The sequence below is a fragment of the Mesoplodon mirus genome (genome assembly GCF_964341445.2).
Source record: "Mesoplodon mirus genome assembly, chromosome: 10".
NCBI lineage: Eukaryota > Metazoa > Chordata > Mammalia > Artiodactyla > Ziphiidae > Mesoplodon > Mesoplodon mirus.
In genome coordinates, this window is record NC_138986.1 from 10120961 (window position 1) to 10141471 (window position 20511).

The following is a 20511-nucleotide window of genomic DNA, read 5'->3' on the forward strand; positions in this document are numbered from 1 at the left end:
ACATCTTCTATGAAGGTGTTTTGGCCTCAGAGTGCTACTTCTAGAAGACCTTGTGGGTAAGGCACCTACTAGCGCAGGGGTCCCCAACCCCTGGGCCATGGATGGTGCCAGTCTGTGGCCTGATGGGAACCGGGCCGCACGACAGGAGGTGAACGACTGGGAAGCAAGCGAAGGACCATCTGTATTCCCAGCCGCTCCCCGTCACTCCCATTACCACCTGAGCCCCGCCTCCTGTCAGATCAGCACCGCATTAGATTCTCACAGGAGCGCGATCCTACTGTGAACCGTGCGTAGGAGGGGCCTAGGCTGCGCTCCTATGAGAATCTCATGGCTGACGATCTGGGGCGGCAATGCTAGCGCTGGGGGCGGCTGCGGATACAGATGATCATTAGCCGAGAGGCCTGACTGCAGAGACCATAATAGATCAGTTACTTTGTATAATTATTTCATTACATATCACAATGTAATAATAATAGAAACAAAGTGCACAATAAATGTAACGCGCGTGAATCATCCCGAAACCGCTCCCCGTGGAAAAACTGTCTTCCACGAAACCAGTCCCTGGTGCCAAAAAGGTTGGGGACCGCTGTACTAGAGGACCTGGTATAGAGCAGACACTTGGTAAATGCAGAGACGACGATGACCGTGTTGGCAGTGACGGCCGTATTGCGGGTGATGGTAATTCTGTGACGCACTGGGTAGAACCCTGGCTGCTCAGGGCCACCCCTGAGCTCCCCACTCCCCTCCACAGAAGGAGAGCGTCTTTCCAGAAAGAACTTGGTGCTACAAGGAGCCTCAGGCTTTCAACCCAAGTAGCACCTCCTTATCCCAGTCCAGTTACACAGCAGCTGGCCCAGGCCTGAGTGGCTCTCTCTAACGGTATTTGCCTGCTCCTGGCATTTGGCTGATAAACACAAAAGACACTTTTTCAAAAAAAAATTCATGAGATTATTATAGAAAATAAATAATCATCAATTAAGGAAACTCAGAGAAACGTGGACTAAAAGGAACTGATATGATGGACTTTTTCATCTTGTTATTTCTGGCAGGCGGCCAGGACCTGACAAATACTGAGGTGACATCAAGGAGAAAGAAAAGCTGTCACCCCTCTGTGACCTCCTAGGCCTTCTGGGGGTGGGCTCAGGCCTCTCCCTTCTGTCCCCACTGGGTTTCCCGGTGAGTTTTAGGCCTGGGTTCCGGGTGCTGCCACTGTCACTAGAAGGGGGTGTGGGCCACCAAGAGGCACAGGTGAGAACCAGATTCACTCACTCACTCACATGAGTGCCAGGCCCCCAGGGGAGAGGGTTCCCCTGTCCTCAGGAAGGTTACATTCAAGTGGGAAAGACAGACCCCAATCAAATAAAGGAAATGATTGCAGGTACTAACGAAAATGGGCACCGTGTTCCTGCGAGGGGGTCAGCCCCCTCCAGTGGTGATGCTGAAAGAGGGTGGGGACCGGGAGGGCGAGGCGTGTGGGGACCAGGGCTGGAGGTGGCCACATGCCTTCGGCTCACATTCTAGAACCCCCATGGCCACACCTACCTGCCAAAGAGGCTGGGAAGTGCAGTCTGGTCGTTCGGCCAGAAGAGACCCGCTCTGTGATCAGCCGGTGGCCTCTGCCACGCTGCGTGACGCGAGGAAGGTCCACGAAACTGAGGACGTTGAGCCTGAGAGGATTTGGGAGGGTCCAAGGTGTGCCTTCAAGCATTGGAAGGGTCTTCGTGTGACAGGGAGGAGGATCGTCTTTGTTCTGCATCACTCTAAAGAGCAGAAGCAGGGCCTGTGGGTGAGCAGACGTTCTAGGGAGGTGGGAAGGGTGAACAGCCATCCCGGACTGCCTGCCGGGGTTCGGCGCTGAAAGCCCCGCCCAGCCCAGCCCCGCCCCAGGAAGCCTGTCGTTGGGCAGACACAGGTGTCCTCTCAGGCAACACTCCCTTCCCCATCCCCCCGCTCTTTCAGATTTGAGTTATTGTACTGTTGACCATGAGCTCAATGTTAATGAGTCAACAATATATATCAAATAAGGTGTCTTTAAACAGAAATACTGCAAAACGAGGTGATGTATTGATTCATTGATGAAAATGTTGTGGCCAGAGGCTCACAGAAACCCAACCCTGTATTTGCCCAGGAACAATGGTGCAGTATTTGTTAGTTCAATGTTCACGGTGACTTTATAGAAAGCAACTACCAAAAATAACAAGAATTGACTGTATAGCCACACACTGGAGTATTTTGGGGCCATAAAAAGAAATGAGTGCTGAAACAGTGTGCATGAACTTTGAAAACATTATGCGAAGTGAAAGAAGCCACTCACAAAAGAGCATGTATTAAACGATTCAATTTTGTGAAACGTCCAGAAGAGGGAAATCTATAGACAGAAAGATTAGTGGTTGCTTGGGACTGGGGGAGGGAGGGGAGATGGTGAGTACAGGAGCGATAACTAAAGGGTACAGGGTTTCCTTTTGGGTGACGAAAATTACCTAAAATGGATTCTGGTGCTGGCTGCACATATCTGTGAATACACTTTGGACTGTACACTTTACATGGGTGAATTGTTATATGAATTATATCTCAATAAAACTGTTTACAAAATAATCCTCAAGAGTAACTCTCAGGCTCTCAGGAGGGAGCAAGGCTGGGGCAGGAGGGCACACCTCAGCGGCTTCCCTCTCAGCGTCTCCTGCAGCCGGCCCCTGGCCTTCACAGCTGGGCTCAGCCCCAGCCCCAGGTCTCCAGGTCACACGCCAGCAAACTGAACGCCCTCCTCACACCAGGAAGACTGTCCAGCGGAAGTGCTCCGCGGCAGCCTGCGGGCTCCAGAAGGAAGCAACTCCTCCTCCTCTGATCATTGAAACAGTTTGGAAGATCAGTTCGTGGAAATGACAGAGCAGGGGTGCAAGCAGCCTAGAGCAGCGATTCTAGACGACACAGCTGTAAGGTCTCTTCCCACCCAGAGAGCCTTGCATCAGTCAGGAATGCTTCTGACCACAAGCAACAAAATGCCTGACAAACAGCAGCTGAGAATAAAGAGAGGTGACCATCTCCCATGGCTGGAAGTCTGGAGGTCGGCAGGTCCGAGATGGGTGTGGGTGCAGGTGCTGGACGGCTTCCTAGGTGCCCCTCCACTATCCTCAGCACCGGGCTGTCCACCCTCGTCCTGCCGCTTACGGTCACAGGATACTGCCAAGCCACAGGCAACACAAGAGCACACGAAAGCATTCTTTGGGGCAGAAAAAAAGAAGGTACAAAAAGACTTTTTCCTTAATTGACGTTGTCTTTTTTACTGGGAAAAAAAAAGTCTTTGCCAGGAGCCCCGTCAGCAGACTTGCCCTGTGCCTCACTGGCCACAACTGGGTGGCATGCCCAGTCCTGCAGCAGTTGTGGAGCTGCGGTGATGCGCTTTGAGCTGCATAGTGTACCTTGTGAGGTTCACGTTACTGGACCCCGATCCCTCTCCTCAACCAAACCCAGCTGCTCCTGGCAGGGAAAAATGGGGAAGGAGAATGGCTGTTGGGTGGGCCATGAAGAGCACGGGGCACGTATAATGGAAGGTGGAAGAAAAACCTACCACGTCCTCTTGCAGGACTACTATTGTGACAAGTGGAGAACCACCAGAAAAGAAAGACTTTGATGCCTGCGATTATGAGCTCTAAACCTCACCAAATTCCACCAGTGGGGCCTGCAGCTGTAGTGCCTGAGTCCCCAGGGCTTAGGACATCGGGCCCTCGCCTGGACGATGGCCAGAAGGACACCGCCTGCCGGAAGAACACCCGTGCAGGCACCTGCCTCCCCACAGGGCATTTCCTCGTCCCGAGAAGTTGAAACTTCATTGTATTGCCTTCTTGCCTCTGTTCGGGTGCTTCTGAAGTGGAAGCATTTTGAAAGTGATCTGCGTGCATGGACACGGTGGGGTGACGGCTCATGCCTGGAGACGGGACGCGTCTGTGACGGGCAGTGCCTTCCACATGTGGGTGTGCGTTCGCAGACACACCCTAAATATGCCCACCATGTCTTGTGAATACAGCAAAACAGCTGCAACCTTCTAAAAAGTAATTGGTTTCTGGATCATTTGCATTTTTTAATAGTTTGCCAACAAAAAATAGCGAGAGGGGAGGGAATGTATTAATGTTTGAAGAAATTCTCCAAAAGGAGAAGAAATGAGCATTCTCAGCGAGACCCGGACATGCTCATCTAAATCTTAGACTGCGTTGCTTTCCGCCTTTCCCGGGCAAGGCCGTGCGAGGGGGAAATTGATACGCAGCTCTAAAAAGAGACAGCTGCTGCGGACGCCCAGGAAGCGCCTGGGGCTTACAGTATCTCATTCGGGGTCTGCAGTACGTGTGGTAACGGCCATTTTCAAGAAACAACCAACTTCAGGGTCTGTTGTCACAACAGGCGCACTAAAGTCAGCATAAATAGATTAAGAAGTTGACAGAATAACGAGGCATAAAGAATTAGAAGGAGCGCACGCGCTCCAGATGACAGCACAGGGCGCTGTGCAGACAGAGGGCGAGGGGAGGGTGACGGCCGAGCTGCTGACTCGGGGCTTTGCACGTCTCCTGACCGCGGGAGAGCTCGGTCCACGGGGCAGCGGCGCTTAATCTCTTTGCACGTTAGTGGCAGCGAAGGCTCTAAACTAAGGGAGGAAGCCACTGTTGTAGCGATTCCATTGTTTCGTAGCTGACGCGCCTCCTAAGAGACAGATTGGAAGTGTTGGAAAAAATGAATTTCTTCGGAAAACTGGCATGACAGGAAAGGAAAAAAACAGATGTGCTAGATAGCAACTTACTTTGCTAATTCAGGGAGGTGGACTTCTGACCTAGGGGCTCCCGAGCAGTCTTAATTAATCACCTGGCTAATCACAAAGCTCTGGTTGGGGCTTCTGCCCGCAACCCCCCGCCCCGTGTGCCTGGAAACCTCATTGTTTCCTTCTACATCCCAAGCTGGAAATGTCAGGAAGCCCGGGAAAACCCCCGATTCCTCATTATTCCACCACTCACTAATTCTAAGAGGTTAGTTGAATAGAACAGAACAACAGACACTGCTTTCGTGGGAATATCTTACGGAATTTTTTGGAACATCACTTCCCAACTGAGTTCCCTGGTGTTAATAGGTATTAGGTTTTAAGAAGAAGGTGTTCTTAGCTTAAGTTTGGGGAAATTGCAGGTGAATTTAGCTCAGCAAGTGAATTTGCTGCATCAGGACTTGCCAGAGTCTTTAATATGATAAAGTGTGTTGTTGAATCTTACAGGAGGGATAAAGTAGACAGGTTTCTCAAATGAATTTTACCATTAAAACTCCCCCCCTTTGGGGGCTTCCCTGGTGGTGCAGTGGTTAAAAATCCACCTGCTAATGCAGGGGACATGGTTCGAGCCCTGGTCCGGGAAGATCCAACATGCAACTAAGCCCGTGCGCCACAACTACACAGCCTGTGCTCTAGAGTCCGCGAGCCACAACTAGTGAGCCCATGTGCCTACAGCCCGTGCTCTGCAACAAGAGAAGCCACCACAAGGAGAAGCCTGCGCACTACAATGAAGAGCAGTCCCTGCTCACCGCAACTACAGAAAGCCCGCAAGCAGCAACGAAGACCCAACGCAGCCAAACAAAATTAAAATGAATAAAATAAATAAATTTATAAAAAAATTTTTAAAAACCTCCCCCCTTTAAAAATATTTTTTTTGTGGAACACCTTGGTAGAACTCTCTGGCCCTGTGTTTTGTCCTAGATACAAACCACATGGTTTTCAGTCAGTTGAATGTCCTAAAGCCAGTAGCACCTCATCCTTAAGATAGAGGTGGAAACGTTGAGGAAGGAACACAGCCCCCTGCATTTCTTCCTAGCCAAGACCAGTTTTATTTGAAAATTGTTAGTTTTCCAGTTCAGTACCAATTAGGTTATCTACAGGGGGTGTGCCTTAAAGAGAGGAGATGATGGCTGTGGGTTCTCCGGCTTGGGGAAGGAGGAGGAAACTACAAGGTCAGGTTAAACCTTGCCTGCTAGCAGACACTTCGCTTGTGCCTTTCCATGCTGTGCTAGTGTTTTGGCAGACATTCATCAGAGGTCAATAAAAGTTAAGTAAATGAAATGGGGCTCCGCCGTGGAGACATTTAATCGTTTCATTAGCATACTATTGTGTCCAGGTGCTTTGCCAAGTGTAGAGCCAGTTCTGGATTCATCTAATTCCTAACTGCTGGGAAAATAAGCGAGAGATTCTTCCAATGTTCCCTTCTCTCTGTGCGGCCCTCCACAGGCAGCTGGAGGAGGAGAAGCAGCCAAGATGGCTGCCGGAGGGGCTAACCTTCCATGTTTTCAAGAAACAGATGGGATCTTCTAATTGATCTTTCTCTTGAAGGTTCTCCAGCCTGACTGGAGTTAAGGGGAGGTGAGAATGGGAGGTGGGGTACTGGGGTGCAGGTGGGGGGGAAGCGAGGGAGCTCTGGGTTCTCCAGCTTGGCCAGGGTTTCAGAGTCTCTTGGGCATCTGGATCTATGGTCCAGAGTTGGGAGTGTGCTTTTGTATAACAGGCTTCTTGGAAAACATGGTTTGGGGACCAGCCACCTCTGGGAGATCTGTGGATTCACCTATAGCCAAGCCCCACTAGGACAAGGCTTAAGGAGCTTCAAGAATGTAGAAAAGGGGCTTCCCTGGTGGCGCAGTGGTTGAGAGTCCGCCTGCCAACGCAGGGGACATGGGTTCGTGCCCCGGTCCGGGAAGATCCCACATGCCACGGAGCGGCTAGGCCCGTGAGCCATGGCCGCTGAGCCTGTGCATCCGGAGCCTGTGCTCCACAGCGGGAGAGGCCACAACAGTGAGAGGCCCGCGTACCGCAAAAAAAAAAAAAAAAAAAAAAAGAATGTAGAAAAGCAGTCCATGCTGGTTGTGCTGGGGACCCAGCCAGCGGTGTCCGTGGGGAGGGAGAGGGGCCTGTCTGGGTATCATGGGGAAGAGTTTCAGGGGCTGAAGGCCGGAAGCAGAGAATTTCAGTACAGGATTATACAATGAAAATCAAGACTCTCTCCAGAATAGATCCATACATAGATGGCCAATTAATTTTCAACAAAGGTGCAAAGGCAATTTAATGGGGAAAGGATAATCTTTTCACTGATGATGCTGGAACAAATAGACATTCATAGTAAAAAAAAATGAACCTCCAATCAAATCTCACACCATATACAAAAATTAATTAAAAATGGATCATGGACCTCAATGTAAAGCCTAAAGCTATAGCACTTCCATAAGACGACGTAGGAAAAATTTTTGTGACCTAGGTTTAGGCAAAGATTTCTTAGCTACAACACCAAACACATGACTTATAAGAGAAAAAAAGTGATAAATTGGACTTTATGAAGATTTTTTTTAGGTCATGGCTGAATTTTATTTATTATTATTTAAATTTTTATTGGAACATAGTTGATTTACAATATAGACTTTATCAAGATTAAAAATTTCACCTCTTCAAAAGATGATGCTAAGAGAATGAAAAGACATGCAATAGACTGGGAGAAAATATTTGCAAAATACCTACTTGATAAAGGCCTTGTACCAAGAAAAAATTTTTGAAAACTCTCAAAAAGAAAATAAACAACACAACTAAAAACTAGATAGAAGATTTGAACAGATAATTTGCCAAATTGTCAGTTAATGCCAAAGAAGACATACAAATGGCAAATCATCACATGAAAGATACTCAAAAACTTCATTACTAGGGAAATGCAAATTAAAACCACTGTGAGATACCACTACACCCCTATTAGAATGGCTAAATTAAAAAGACTGACCATATCACATTCTGGCAAGGATGCAGACAGCAGTGAGATATCAAATCTGAGAAATAATTTGGTTACTTTCTAGAAAAAATTATTTCTGAAGAGTGCAATATTGCAAAATAATGGTTAATTTGATGTCAGGAACCTAAAGCTCAGTGTCCGGGGTCAAGAGTCCCGGGAGGAAGGGACGATTCTTCTAATCTCCATTTAACAGACAAGTGTACTGAGACCTGGAGAACCTGGATCACAAAATGAGTTAGTGTTGCGACTTCCCTGGTGAAGTGTTGCGACTTCAGTGGTGAAGAATCTGCCTTACAACGCAGGGGACGCAGGTTTGATCCCTGGTCAGGGAACTAAGATCCCACATGCTGCGGGGCAACTAAGCCCACACGCCACAACTTCTGAGCTCACAGGCCTCGACAAGAGAGCCCACGTTCCACAAACTACAGAGCCCACACGCCCTGGAGCCTGCACGCCACGACTAGAGAAGAGAAAACCCGCACGCTGCAACTAGAGAGAAGCCCACATGCCGCAGAGAAATATCCCACATGCCTCAACAAAGATCCCGCGTGCCGCAACTAAGACCCGATGTGGCCAAAAATATATAAAATAAATAAATCTTTAAAAAAAAGTGAGTTAATGTGAAAGGTTCCAGGCAGACGGGTCAATTCCCCAGCCCACAGCTTAACGCCTGCATCACCCCAGCTCCCACTCACTTAGCAGCAATGCCATAAAGACCACACAAAAAGAAACGCCACAACAGCAAGAATGGAGAGGAAGACACTCCCCACCTCCACGTACAACCAGCATCTCACTGGGTCACTGTACAGAAATCTGGGTTAAAAAGGAAACCTTGGGAAGTTTGGAAACATAAGAAGTATCTCTAGGAAGAAAAGTGGGATTTGTCAGTGAATCTTTTTCTGTGCATAACTTAACTTCTTTGCTACCCTGAACCAGAAAAGGAAAAAGTTAAATATAGACTCTTGAGACACTTCCAGACATGTGCAAACAGACATTAGGAAGATCGTTGAAAGCTGCAGAAAACTACAAAGTATAATTAAAATTTTGTCCTTCGATGGCTATTTGCCAGGTACTCTTATACAAGTTTCATGTGTGACAATTTTATTCAATCTCTAAAGGAAGGTATTATTCGCCAGATCATAGAGATGAGGGCCTTCCGAGAGATTACGTAACTTGCCTCAAGTCACACAGCTGGAAAGCGGCAGAGCCAGGACTGAAACCCCGCTGTGTCTGGCATCAGTGCCTGTCTATTCCAATCTACTGCTGCTGCTACCAGGGGACTGGCCTCTTGGACAGACATATACACAGGCCTCCTTGGGCAGGTATGGGTCCTGCCTCTATCCTATTTGTCTTTCATGCTTTCTGTTTATGAGATGCTAAGAAGTATGTGTGTACGGTTTGCTCTGTAATTTCAAACGGCTGCCTTGTCTTTCCCCTATGCCCCATCCAGCTGGCAGTTAATAAATACTACTTCCCAGGCAGGAATTACAAGTGCAGAATCATCCTCTCTCCTCCCACCCTCTTCAGCAGGTTGGCCAGTGTCACTAACCCTAGACAGAAACTTAAAACACCGTGACAACTCCAGCTCCAGACGAGGAAAGGCGCCCTGGCCCCAGCCCCCTCAAGGCTCAAGTGTTTATTAATATCACCTCGGGAAACCTCACACCTTCCAGCATTGGGGGGTGTTTCAAAACTCTGATCAGTGGTGGAAATGAGGCCACGTTTAACAAACAGCATTGTTTTCTGCCAGCGGCAAATACGCTTGGCAAGAATGAAGACTTGGAACACGCGGGTGATGATTTTCAACTGGATGGGCCTCGTTGCTGTCACAAAGATCAATGTATTTCTGACGCGGCTGCAGATGCACGGATCCGTCCGGCCTCGCGATGTGCCTGCGCCTGCGGAGAGGCGCCCCGCGGGCTGTGCGGGCCTGGGGAGCAGATTCTGCGTGGGCTCCCCCTACCGGATCAGATGGACTTGGGGGTGGGGTATGGGTGAGTGCAGGTGGGTGCAGGGCGTGGGGACCAAGGGGCTGAGTGGAGCAGCCAGCCCACACTCTCTGCTTGGAGGGTCTGCTGTTTCATGCACAGAACAGACCCTGCCGAGGATCTGCCACTTTAAATCAGGGGTGGCAAGCATCACACACACCCGACAGGGCTGAGCAGGAGGTGATGAGACAAGGAGCCTTTCAATGCTTTTGTTACTGGCTGGAATCACCATTGTGAGATATTAAAACTAAAACAACAAAACCACCTCCTGGGCGTGCGTGAAAAGCGCATCTCTTCTCCCAGCTGGCCAAGGTCTTTGGGAAGACGGCACTGTTCATTGTTTTTCGTTTGTTTTTGTGTTTTTGTTTTTGCTGGGGAGGGTGACTGTCTATGAGCAAAGCAGATGAGACAAGGGTTCTATGGAGCCTTAAACTTTGTTTTTTCATTCAAAATGATGCATTGAGAAAAGAGAAAAGTAATTGAGTACTCATACCATGAGGGGACCCTTGACCTAGTTTGAAGATTTTTCTCAAGAAAGACAATGGCGGACTTCCCTGGTGGCGCAGTGGTTAAGAATCCGCCTGCCAACGCAGGGGACATGGGTTCGAGCCCTGATCCGGGAAGATCTCACGCCGCGGAGCAACTAAGTCCATGCGCCACAACTACTGAGCCTGGGCTCTAGAGCCCGTGAGCCACAACTACTGAAGCCCGTGCACCTAGAGCCCGTGTTCTGCAACAAGAGAAGCCACGGCAATGAGAAGCCCACACACCACAACAAAGAGTAGCCCCTGCTCACTGCAACTAGAGAAAGCCTGCGAGAAGCAACAAAGAACACAGAAAGAAAGAAAGGAAGGAATGAAGACAGACAATGGCATGGCCTCTCTTGGTGTCCGGTTAAGGTAGGCAGAGTGTTCCCTCCTGTGTGTGAGCCTGGAGGGGACCTGAGCCTGGAAAGCAGGTCTGGGAGCCTTGTGAGGCCCACTCTCAGGTGCCTGGCCCCAGAGCTGGGAACAGCAGCGGGCAGATCCTGACCGAGGGCTACAGTCAGAAAAGGCCAGACCTCCGTGCTCACAGCTCCAAGTGCTAGGCACCCAAGAGCCCAGTGAGGGAGTAGCCACCACTACACGAGATGTGTCTTCTGAGGACTTTTGGAAGCTGCTTCTAGATCACAGCACAGCCTTACAGGAAGGAAGAGGAGAAAGTCTCTGTAGCATCTGGGGGGGTCGCTGCAATTCCGTGAATGGCGTCAAGCGGCCATTCCGCTCTTCCTCACTGAAGAAGTCCCCCTTTCACATTTGATAACATCAAAAATAATTCAAAATATTTTATGGCCAGCCCAATTAGTTTCTAATCTTTGTCCCGGGTGGGTGTTTAACACACATACACACACACACACGTCTGAAGAAGAAATCTCAGACTTTGAACACCCCTAAACCCACCTGAGCCAGGTTCCCTGGAAAATACCCTTGACATATACATTACAAGCCCGAAGAAGCTTTGCTTGTAGGCTGGGCTGCATATGCTTCAAAGCCTCTGGTTTTCACAGCCACATATGCTATTCTCTCTTAGGGCATTGCTTTTGTGTAGAAATTTATCATATGTTTTTCATCAGTCCAGAAGTGAATTATTATTTTTTTTAATTGAAGAAAATCCTTTAAGCTGTGACTTATTCAAGCATGTAAAAAGGGTATTTTCCAACCGTAGTTCAGATGCTTAGTACGTTTTCAGATAGCCTGAATCATCTGAATTTAAAACTTTGAATTGGGCCTCTTAGCCCAATAGCTAAGCATCTTTAAAAAGGTGCCATTTATGGAGAAAAATATGGTCATGAAATAAAAGATACGGGGAGTTAGTGACCCTGCTGCTTACAGTAATAGATTGAAACTCATAAACCTTAGTTTCTATTCTTGGCTCCGGAAAGACTCTGTGTTCACTGAATTTGGCACATGGACACAACAGGGAGAGAGACTCAAGAACTTGGATATGAAGGAAATAAAATCTTCCTGTAAAAGTTAAATTATGAAATCCACACATAAGGCCAGAGCAAACATGTGCAAAGCCACCTTCAAGAAACACAACAGTCTACAAGCCGGACACGGGTCAGCCAGGGTTGCACAGGACAGTCACAGAAGCAGCTGTGGCAGCTCATGTTCAAGCAAAGGGAAGACTGGAGGCGGAGGCGTCAGGGTACCTCTGGGCCCAGCCCTGGGGCATTCTGCTAGGTGGGAAGCAGTAGAGCGTGCACGGCGACTGGGGTTTCAAACCCCTTCTCTGCCATTTACTAGCTATGTGATCTTGAGCCAGTTACTTAACCTCTCTGAACCACCATAGCTTCATTTGGGAAAATGTAGATAACTGTACTTACCCCACTGCGTTGAAGAAGGATAAACTAGTAAATGTATCTAAATCCCTCAGCAGAGGGGTGGTGGGTACTGCTGAGGTAATGGTGGACTTGATTACCACGGTGGGGTAATGGTCGGGGTGATGATGGTGACGGGAGAGCAGTGAGCCCGCCTCAATGCGGAGACGCCAGGATGGGCTGGCAGAGCCTGATGCTGTTAGCACCGCCCACTAGCGAAACACACCAGGAACATATGGGCAGTTGAACAAAGTTGGGTTTCTTGGTACTTGTTGCCACAAGGGAGACGGCTCACCATGGAGAACCTCGGAGAATCTGAGTGAGGGGGGCTGGGGGGGGACCTACGTTAGGATTTGGGCTTGTGTTAGATGATGTTCGGGGCGGTCGCTCTGGATTGGAAACCAGAACGTTGAAACTGGGTATGACTGGGCATCACATTTTACATAAGACTGTAATTGGTAGAGAAATGGCCGTCACATGCCAGGTGGGAGGGAGGAACATGCGGTTGGTGGTTTAAACAGTGTGCTTATTTTTTTGTCTGTGTTCAAACATGAATATGGAGTGGCCTTGTTTTCTCTCCATCCTGGTCACAGAGTGACCTTGTTCGATGTTGGTGTTCAGTGAAATTGTGTTTGTTCAACAAAGGAACACCACGGCCGAGCTACGAGGGCCAGGCCAGCTCCCAGCTGACAGCTGCCAGGGCCTGCGTTTTTGCTTCTCACCATCCAGCCCCAGAATCCTTGCTCCAGTTCATCGTTCACCAAGTACCTCTTTGATTATAATTGGGTTTCCCACATATGGGACCTGCAGGGGACAACTGTGGCCACATGGACCTGAGTATTCCAGATCCGTGCAGTAATGTTACTGTTAAACCACATGAAATTGCCACTCTTCTAGGTAGAAAGCATTCAAATATTGGCAATTTCACACAGTTGAGCCTAACTATTTCTCACTGTAGTTTAATAAATTGTCATTCTGGAGCCCTTGTCTCCTGTGAGCCCGTTCTGAGAGGAAGGACTCTGGGTGTGAACGATCTGGGGTCTCTGATTCTTTAAGGCAGCGAGCTTGACCTTAAACCACACTCAGAATTATCAAGGTCATATAAGGCTCTGGAAAGAGGACCAGATTTTCCCCCATGGCACCTGCTTTAATTTATCAGAGGGAATCTGCCTCCATATAAACTTTCGCTGTGTCGGTTGGGCAGCGAACTCACTAACGTGCAGGATGACTGAATCATGACTACACAAGCTTGGGTACTGCCCACTCCTCAGGGGAGGGGGGGTCAGCAGTGGTGGGCGCTTGCGGGAAACAAGTGAGAAACATCAAGACACACTATCTGGGCGGGGAGCCGAGAATCAGCATTGAGCTTGAGATGGCCGTGGACCAGGAAGGGCGACGTAAGCTGCCGGATGGAAACCACACGCCCGTATCATAGGTTCCTGTTACACGTCCCCAAGCCCGAATGTGACCTCAGTGAAATTCCAGTGGCAACTGCTGCTTTAATTGATACTTTTACCCAGCAGGAGTCGTGGAGCGCACGAGCAGGTTAACAAATTGAGGTGTACAAAGCCACCTGCGCTTTGAATGGTTCTATTATAAGGGCACTTGCTGAGGCCAAGAGAAGGAAAGCAGGGATGCTGCGTTCTTCCAGTGTTCCGCCAGGCTGAGCTGTCCCCACCAGTTTGAGCACTTCCGGCCAGAATCAGTTACCTCCAGAATGTAGGAGCAGTTGCTAGAAGGCCCAATGGTGAGCACCTACTTTTCTGAGCCCAAGTTTGGGGAAGAGAAGCATATTGGTCTCTGTGGTTGCTGTTACTAATTACCACAACCCTGGTGGCTTAAGACAACAGAAATGTATTCTCTTCTGGTTTGGAGGCCCGAGTCTGGAGTTAAGGTTGGGGGCCGCCGGTGGGGCGGGAACCCTAGGTGTTGCCTGGCTTGTAGCCACATCACGCCACTCTCTGCCTCTGTGGTCACAGGGCCTCCTCCTGTCCTCTGTGCCCTCCTTCTTCGGTCTCAAATCTCCCTCTGCCTCTCTCTTATGAGGACACTTGTTGGGAATCAGGGCCCACCCAGATAATGCAGAATGATCTCACTTCAAGACCCTTAACTGCATCTGCAAAGACCCCTCTTCCCAAATAAAGTCATATTCACAGGTTCTGGAGATCAGGGCATGGACGTATCTTTTGGGGTCCACCACTCAGCACACTACAGGAGCCTGGGGAGCAGCCTGGGCGAGCTTCCAAGTGCCCTCCTGCCCCAGCCCTTCATTAGTGGCCTGACGGATGTCTCTCAACTGGGCTGGTACTGCATGAACACTGCAGCCTTCTCAATGGCAGGTGTCTTTATCCCCATCCCCCCCTAGTATGTGGAACGCCCTCCACTGCAGAATCCACCCCCGTAAACACTTGCATGACCACCTTTTGAAACCTGGCTGCCTGGCCTCCTTCCCTCCTGCCCTTTTCCTCCAGCTTTTGCCCTGAATGGGCCTGATGCCAGGTGCTGGGGATCCGGAGCAGAGGGACCCAGACCACCGTCAGGACCCAGAGTCTGTAGACAGACCCCCCCCCCACCTCCTCCTTCCACACCCCGGCGGGTCTCGGGTAGCTCAGCTCACAGGTGAGGATGCCCTGCAGCATCCCAGGTGCTCACGCCCATCATCCTGACACAGATGTGCACTAAGGAGGCTCCTCATCCTCTGCAAGGGCCCCGAATTCCTCAGGCAGTGACTAAGCACCTTTCAGTCACTGTTCCGGCCATTAATTTAAGTGCCGGCGCAGCCTGGATGTCCTGTTCTCCTGGAGCACCAAGGCTGTCTGCACAACCATTGATTTAAGAGACAATATCACTTGCTTCCAAGTTTATGAGGCAATAAACAGCCCCCGCATATTGATGACGGCCGAGGTGTTTGCTCAGCACATTTGCCGTGCACGTTTATTACGAGGGCTGCGCTTTAAAGCAAATGAAACTGCAACTATTTTCATTTCCTTTGGCGGGGCCGTGCCCCTCCCCCAAAAGCTGTCTGAATCTATTTGATCCCTGATCCCTCTTCCTGCGGCACAGGGATGCAATGTGACTGGCTGAGACCTGAGCTTGGTCGCTGTAAACTCCCCATCCCCACTCCCTTGGGTCTTGGGGAGGCCTGAAGGGCTCACACTGCTGGCAGGGCCTTGGAACAAGAGGGGTAACGGGGGAGGCTCATTTCTCTGAGGGCCCCACCCATGAGGCCCGCTCTCCGGCCTTGTCTCTCCTCCCCGGAGAAGAGCATGCGCGGTAATAACAGAGCCTAGCAAGCCGCCAGCATCCACTCCCCGCGTAGCACGAACACACCAAATAAAATTCCTTTTCATCTTGAGAAGCTGGGACGCTACAAGGCTGGGCTGCTAGTCCATAAAGATGAATCTTCAGAGCATTTACTAGCTGGAATGCCCCGTGAATCCAAACTGGTTTATGTATAAAATATCAGGAAGGTTCGGAGGAGGTGGCGAGGCCGGGTGGGGAGCAGGCAGGAGAGATTGATTGCAAACTTTGTGCCAACTGAGCAGTTCTGTGCATGCCAGACAGCGAGAACAACGCTTGAAAAATGTATTAGATTATCCAGAACACAACGCTGATTTATGGACGCAGTAATCCCCATCTTGCCATCCATTTTCATAACAGAGAGAGATTAGGACGATGGTCGAGCTTTGCTGGGATTGCTGGCTCGATCCCCACCCCTAGAGCCCCCAAGTCCACAGGGTAAGATCCAGAGTTCGCACTTTTCACGGGACATCCTGATGTGGAGGGTTTTGAGATTTGAAGTATTTCTGAATTTGCAATGAAAACTGACCGCATGAGGAATTCGTTTTTTAAAAATCTGATAATACTGATGGTTTAACATCTAACATCACAAAGGGTTTCCTAGTGAGCGGGGGGAGGCAAGTCCCCCAGGAGCTCTCAGGCTGGGTTTAAAACGTGACGTGCGCGTTGGGAGTGGCCAGGTGACTCACCTCCAGAGGCACCTCATGTAGTAGCTTAGCTGCCAGTGGTCCCAGCTGGACATGACTATGGCCCCGAGCACATGGCATTTAGAGCCATCTGTGTTGGGAAGGACAAGCAAGGATGGTGCCTGCCTGGAGAAGATGACAGGCACCCTCACCTCTGTCAACGCCTGTCTTTCAGTAGACATTAACCAACACCCAGGATGAGCAAAGCATGGTGCTAGATTCATGGGTGATGCGAAATATGGGGGCCCCCTCTGCTGTCTACTAAGGGCTTTGTGAGACATTTGAGGAAGCAAGTCCAGCATCCTGCCCTCCAGAGCCTTACAATCCCAGCTGAACTGGGGCACAGGAACCAGATGAATGAGCAAATATGGAGCAAGTTCCCAAACCAAGTAGGTAAGGAACTAGCATCTTGTCAAGTCAGGGGTGGGTGAGAGAGGGACTGAGAACTCCTGGGGCAGGGGGTGAAGTGTGCTCAACGGGACTTTTCTTTCTGTGCAAAGGGCTCCAGGGAAGCACTGGTCATTGGAAGTTGTCTGGGTGGACCTGGCCCATCCCCAGAGCCTGCTCACCAATATTTTCTGCCTCTGCGGAAGAACCATGACCCCTTAATCTGTCTTCCAAAACCCCTCTCTTCTAGAGAAATCTCATTCCCACGTTTATTGTTCTGAGAAATAGTTTATCTTTTTATCTTTTCTTCCATCTCTTGCTCATGCCCAAGGCCAAGACTGTTCAGGGACTCCTGGGCAGCTCTAGAAACTCTCCAGCAAAGTCCACTGTGCCCAAGCAGGGTGGGAGAGCCTGCCTCTCTGCATATCCACTTCATTAGCAGGTGAATCTCTTAGGCCCCTAGAGGGGATGCTCTTGGGGTTGGGGGGATGGTGTTTATTCCACTACCCTGCAAGACTACCAGCTTCCATAGCTGGCTGGGTGAGGGTTGGCTCCTGCCCATTGGGCTGACCACGAGTGAGGAACAGGATGCCTGCCCTGGGGATGGACCAACAATACAGGATGAGATGACGAGATGAGACGGGCTATGCACCGAAGCTCATGGCACAGACAACAGGCACAGTCACCAGAAGAGTTGGGTGATAACACTGAGACCCAACTGCTAACAGAGAGCTTGGGGGATGTCTGCCGTCACCACCATCAGTACCATCATTATCCCCATATGCTCCATCACTACCATCACTATCACCAACATCACCACTATCACCATTCGTTCTTTTTTTGGGCCGTGCTGTGTGGCTTGTGGGGTTGTAGCTCCCCGACCAGGGAGCAAACCCGCACCCTTGGCAGTGAAAGTGCAGAGTCCTAACTACTGGACCGCCAAGGAATTCCCGCCACTTATTCTTCAAGTTGCCTGTGGGCCAGGCCTTTGCTAAGGGCTTTACATATATCTAGATTAATCCTCACAACAACCCAGTAACTAAGGGACCACTATGATCCCATTTTTATAGATGAGGGCACTGAAGATTAAAGAGATCACCCAAATAATAAGTGTCAGAGCAGCAATTCAAGTCCATGTGGCCTGACTCCAAAGCCTGAGTCACCCCATATCAAACTGTCTCCCTTCCCAGGTTAGAGCATCTGGTTGATGCTGGTATCCTGAAGGTCTGACCTGGGGAAACTGAAAAGATGAATCAGTTTAGGTCGTGGGCAAGCTGCAGGTGTAGCAAGAGTGGAGATGTGATAGCTACATGTGTTCTTTGTATGATTCATTCATTCATTCACCACTGATCTGGGTGGAGAAGGCATGATGAGGTCAAGGCTTTCCCTGGAGGAGCTCACCTGTGGCCCTTCAGGAGCCTCATACGGCCACGTCACTGCCCTTGCCTAGGAGGAACACGAAGGGCCCAGTGGGTGTGTCACGTCTCTGCTCTGAGAGCCACTGGGGGGCCAGGTGGCAGGAACTCTCAGCATCCTTCACCTGATGCCTCCTTTCTCTTCTCTTCCCACCAACAACCTGAATACACACGTTACACACGCTTAAAAAAAGAATATCCACACAAGACAAAACCCCAATCCATCTTGCCATTTCCCCTTAGATTTAAAACCCTGTGTAATTTAAGAGATATGTAATTCATGTGTTTGCATTTAAACCATCAAAATGCTTTTTAAAAAGCTATTTGAAATCTTTGGAGCTTTATGAACCTTTAAAGTTCTTTCTTTGAAACATGGAAATCACACACTGCCAAGGCTAGAGACAGTCAAATACCAAAGGCTAGGGGGTGGGTTCGAAACTCTAAATCTGTGACATTTCACTTTACAAAACCGAATTTCTCATCTTTAACATCCACTTCCAATTAGGACCGCACGCCGCCGACAAGGACCGCTCACACCTTTGCGCGCCCCTCCTCACCGGCCTGCCAAGCGCCCCCGCGGGACCCCGTCGTCTTTACTCCGCCGGCAGCGCGCGGAGGCGGCGCCCAGGGCTCGGCGAACCCCGCATGCGCGGGCGCAGGCCACCCCGGGGTGGGGGTGGGGGTGGGGGTGGGGGGCACGCCTCGCAGGGGGCGCCTTTTCTAACGCCACCAAAGCGCCCGGGAGAGTGCACGAGTGTGCGGAACAGCGGCCGCCGAATTTCACGCCCGAGGCTGGTTTAAAACGCGGTTTCCTGGGTCGCTCGCCCTGAGGCGCCGAAAGGTTGGCCCGGGCGGCCTGGAATCTGCGCGTGGGCAGCGGCGGCCCCCCGCCCTGACTCCGGCACAGGTGGTGCCTGGGCTCCCACCAGGCTCCGTGCCCGCCTTCCGCTGCCGCCCCGACCAGGTCCTTACAGAGCTGACCGCTCGGGAGGAGGAAGGGCGGGCGCGGGGGCGCCCGTTGTTGACCTTGGCGGGAGGTGCCCGCGGTCCGCCCCGCGCTCCGGAGGCGCGGCTGCGGGGAAGCAGGCCCTGCACCGCTGTCTAGGTTTGCGTGATTTAGGGCGGTGGAACCATCCCGCGCTTCAGTCTGGGGGCAGCCGTCTGAGTCGTGGGTGGGCCCCAGGGGAGGCGACCTCGCGGGGCCGAGCCCGTGGGTGTGTTTCTCCCTCCACCGCCGCCTTGCCCGCAGGCGACTCGGAGGCGCGCCCTGGACCGCGGGCCGCTGTCGCGCTGCGGCGATGGACCGGCCCCAGGCCTGCAACGGGGCACTGGGATGGGGCCGCGACGTGCATCTGTCGTCCCAACCCCGCCGACCGCAGGGGCAGGGGAGCTGCGCTCCGAGGATGTGCCCAGCCCCCTCAGGGACCCCCGCCCGCATCCCGCCCCCCTGCCCGCTCCCCTCTGGACCCCGCACGCCGCCGAGGCCACCGCCCCCACCCCATTTCGCCACAGTGGGAGGAGGCACCAGTGCTTCCCAAGGGCCTCCGCGCTCCTGACGCTCCGCCTTCCGCCTCCCCCTCCTCTCTGGCCCTGGGAAGCCCCCATCGCTTCCCAGTGCGTTACTGTACCTCTGCACAGGGCCGTTTTACTTCTCTCCCGCCTTCTGCCCTGCTCAGGACCGGCCTGTAACCCGCCCCCCCACCCCGCCCCAAGGAAGCCAGGACTCCAGGTTAGAGACGATCTGAGGAAGCCGTGCGGCCCGCAGGGTGGACGGGGCCTCAGGCAGAGGAGGGCAGCAGCCCAGGGACACATAACCGTCCTTGGCCTCAGTCCTCGGCAGAATCCTATTTTCTTCCGGCAGCTGAAGGCGGGGGCAGCGCAGCACCTCCCCGAAGCTGCCGGTCCGGCTTGGCTCTGTCCGTCCCAGCTCTGCTGCTGGACTCCACCCCAAACCATCAGCTAGCAAACTCCAAGTGCCCAGGAATGCTTTTTAAAAATTGTTCTATTTGAGCAGCGGCTTAAGACTTTAAATGCTGGGCCTTTGGGTTCCCTTCCAGAGCAGTGAAGAAAGCCAAGGTTGATGTGACCAGGTTAAAACTGCCAGGCGAGAGGGGCCTGATCCCTGCCCACCTGGCCTGCTTTGGCGTCCCACACCCACCCTCAACCTGATTTCCCCATCCTGTGTGTTTCCCCCCTCCGTCCCAGGTCTGGCCACCAGCAACCTGAGTTACTTCCAGGTCACCACACCCAGGCCTGAGTCCTCACAGAGTCCTCTCTCTGGGTGGGTCCAGGTGGTCTTCCATGACCATAACTGTATCACTCACAGGGGAACTTCACCTATCCGAAAGGAAGGAGAGCATCTCTGCCTTCACAGACCCACCCCCCTCCAGTTTCCCCACTACTTCCAATAGCCTCAACCCCCAATTACTCCAGCATCAAATACATGTGACCTAGGTTGACATCTTCCCCTCCCTTGCTCTTTTCAGCACAAATCCAATCTGACCCAAATCCTCCCAATCCTCTCCTTGAAGTGTCACTCAGATCCACATGATGTTCAATGAAGGCGGAGTCTCAAAGGCCACGAGCGAG

At 51.2% G+C, this 20511-nt stretch overlaps 1 long non-coding RNA gene across 1 annotated transcript; it reads right to left on the reverse strand.

Annotated features, from left to right (window-relative positions):
• Window positions 1-1635: 1635 nt before the first annotated feature.
• On the reverse strand, window positions 1636-19599 carry LOC309810943. Its single transcript, XR_014295077.1, has 3 exons — window positions 19551-19599; window positions 17909-18083; window positions 1636-1760 (listed from the first exon to the last, which is right to left on the reverse strand). It is a non-coding gene; the product is annotated as an uncharacterized lncRNA (long non-coding RNA).
• Between the last annotated feature and the right edge of the window lie 912 nt (window positions 19600-20511).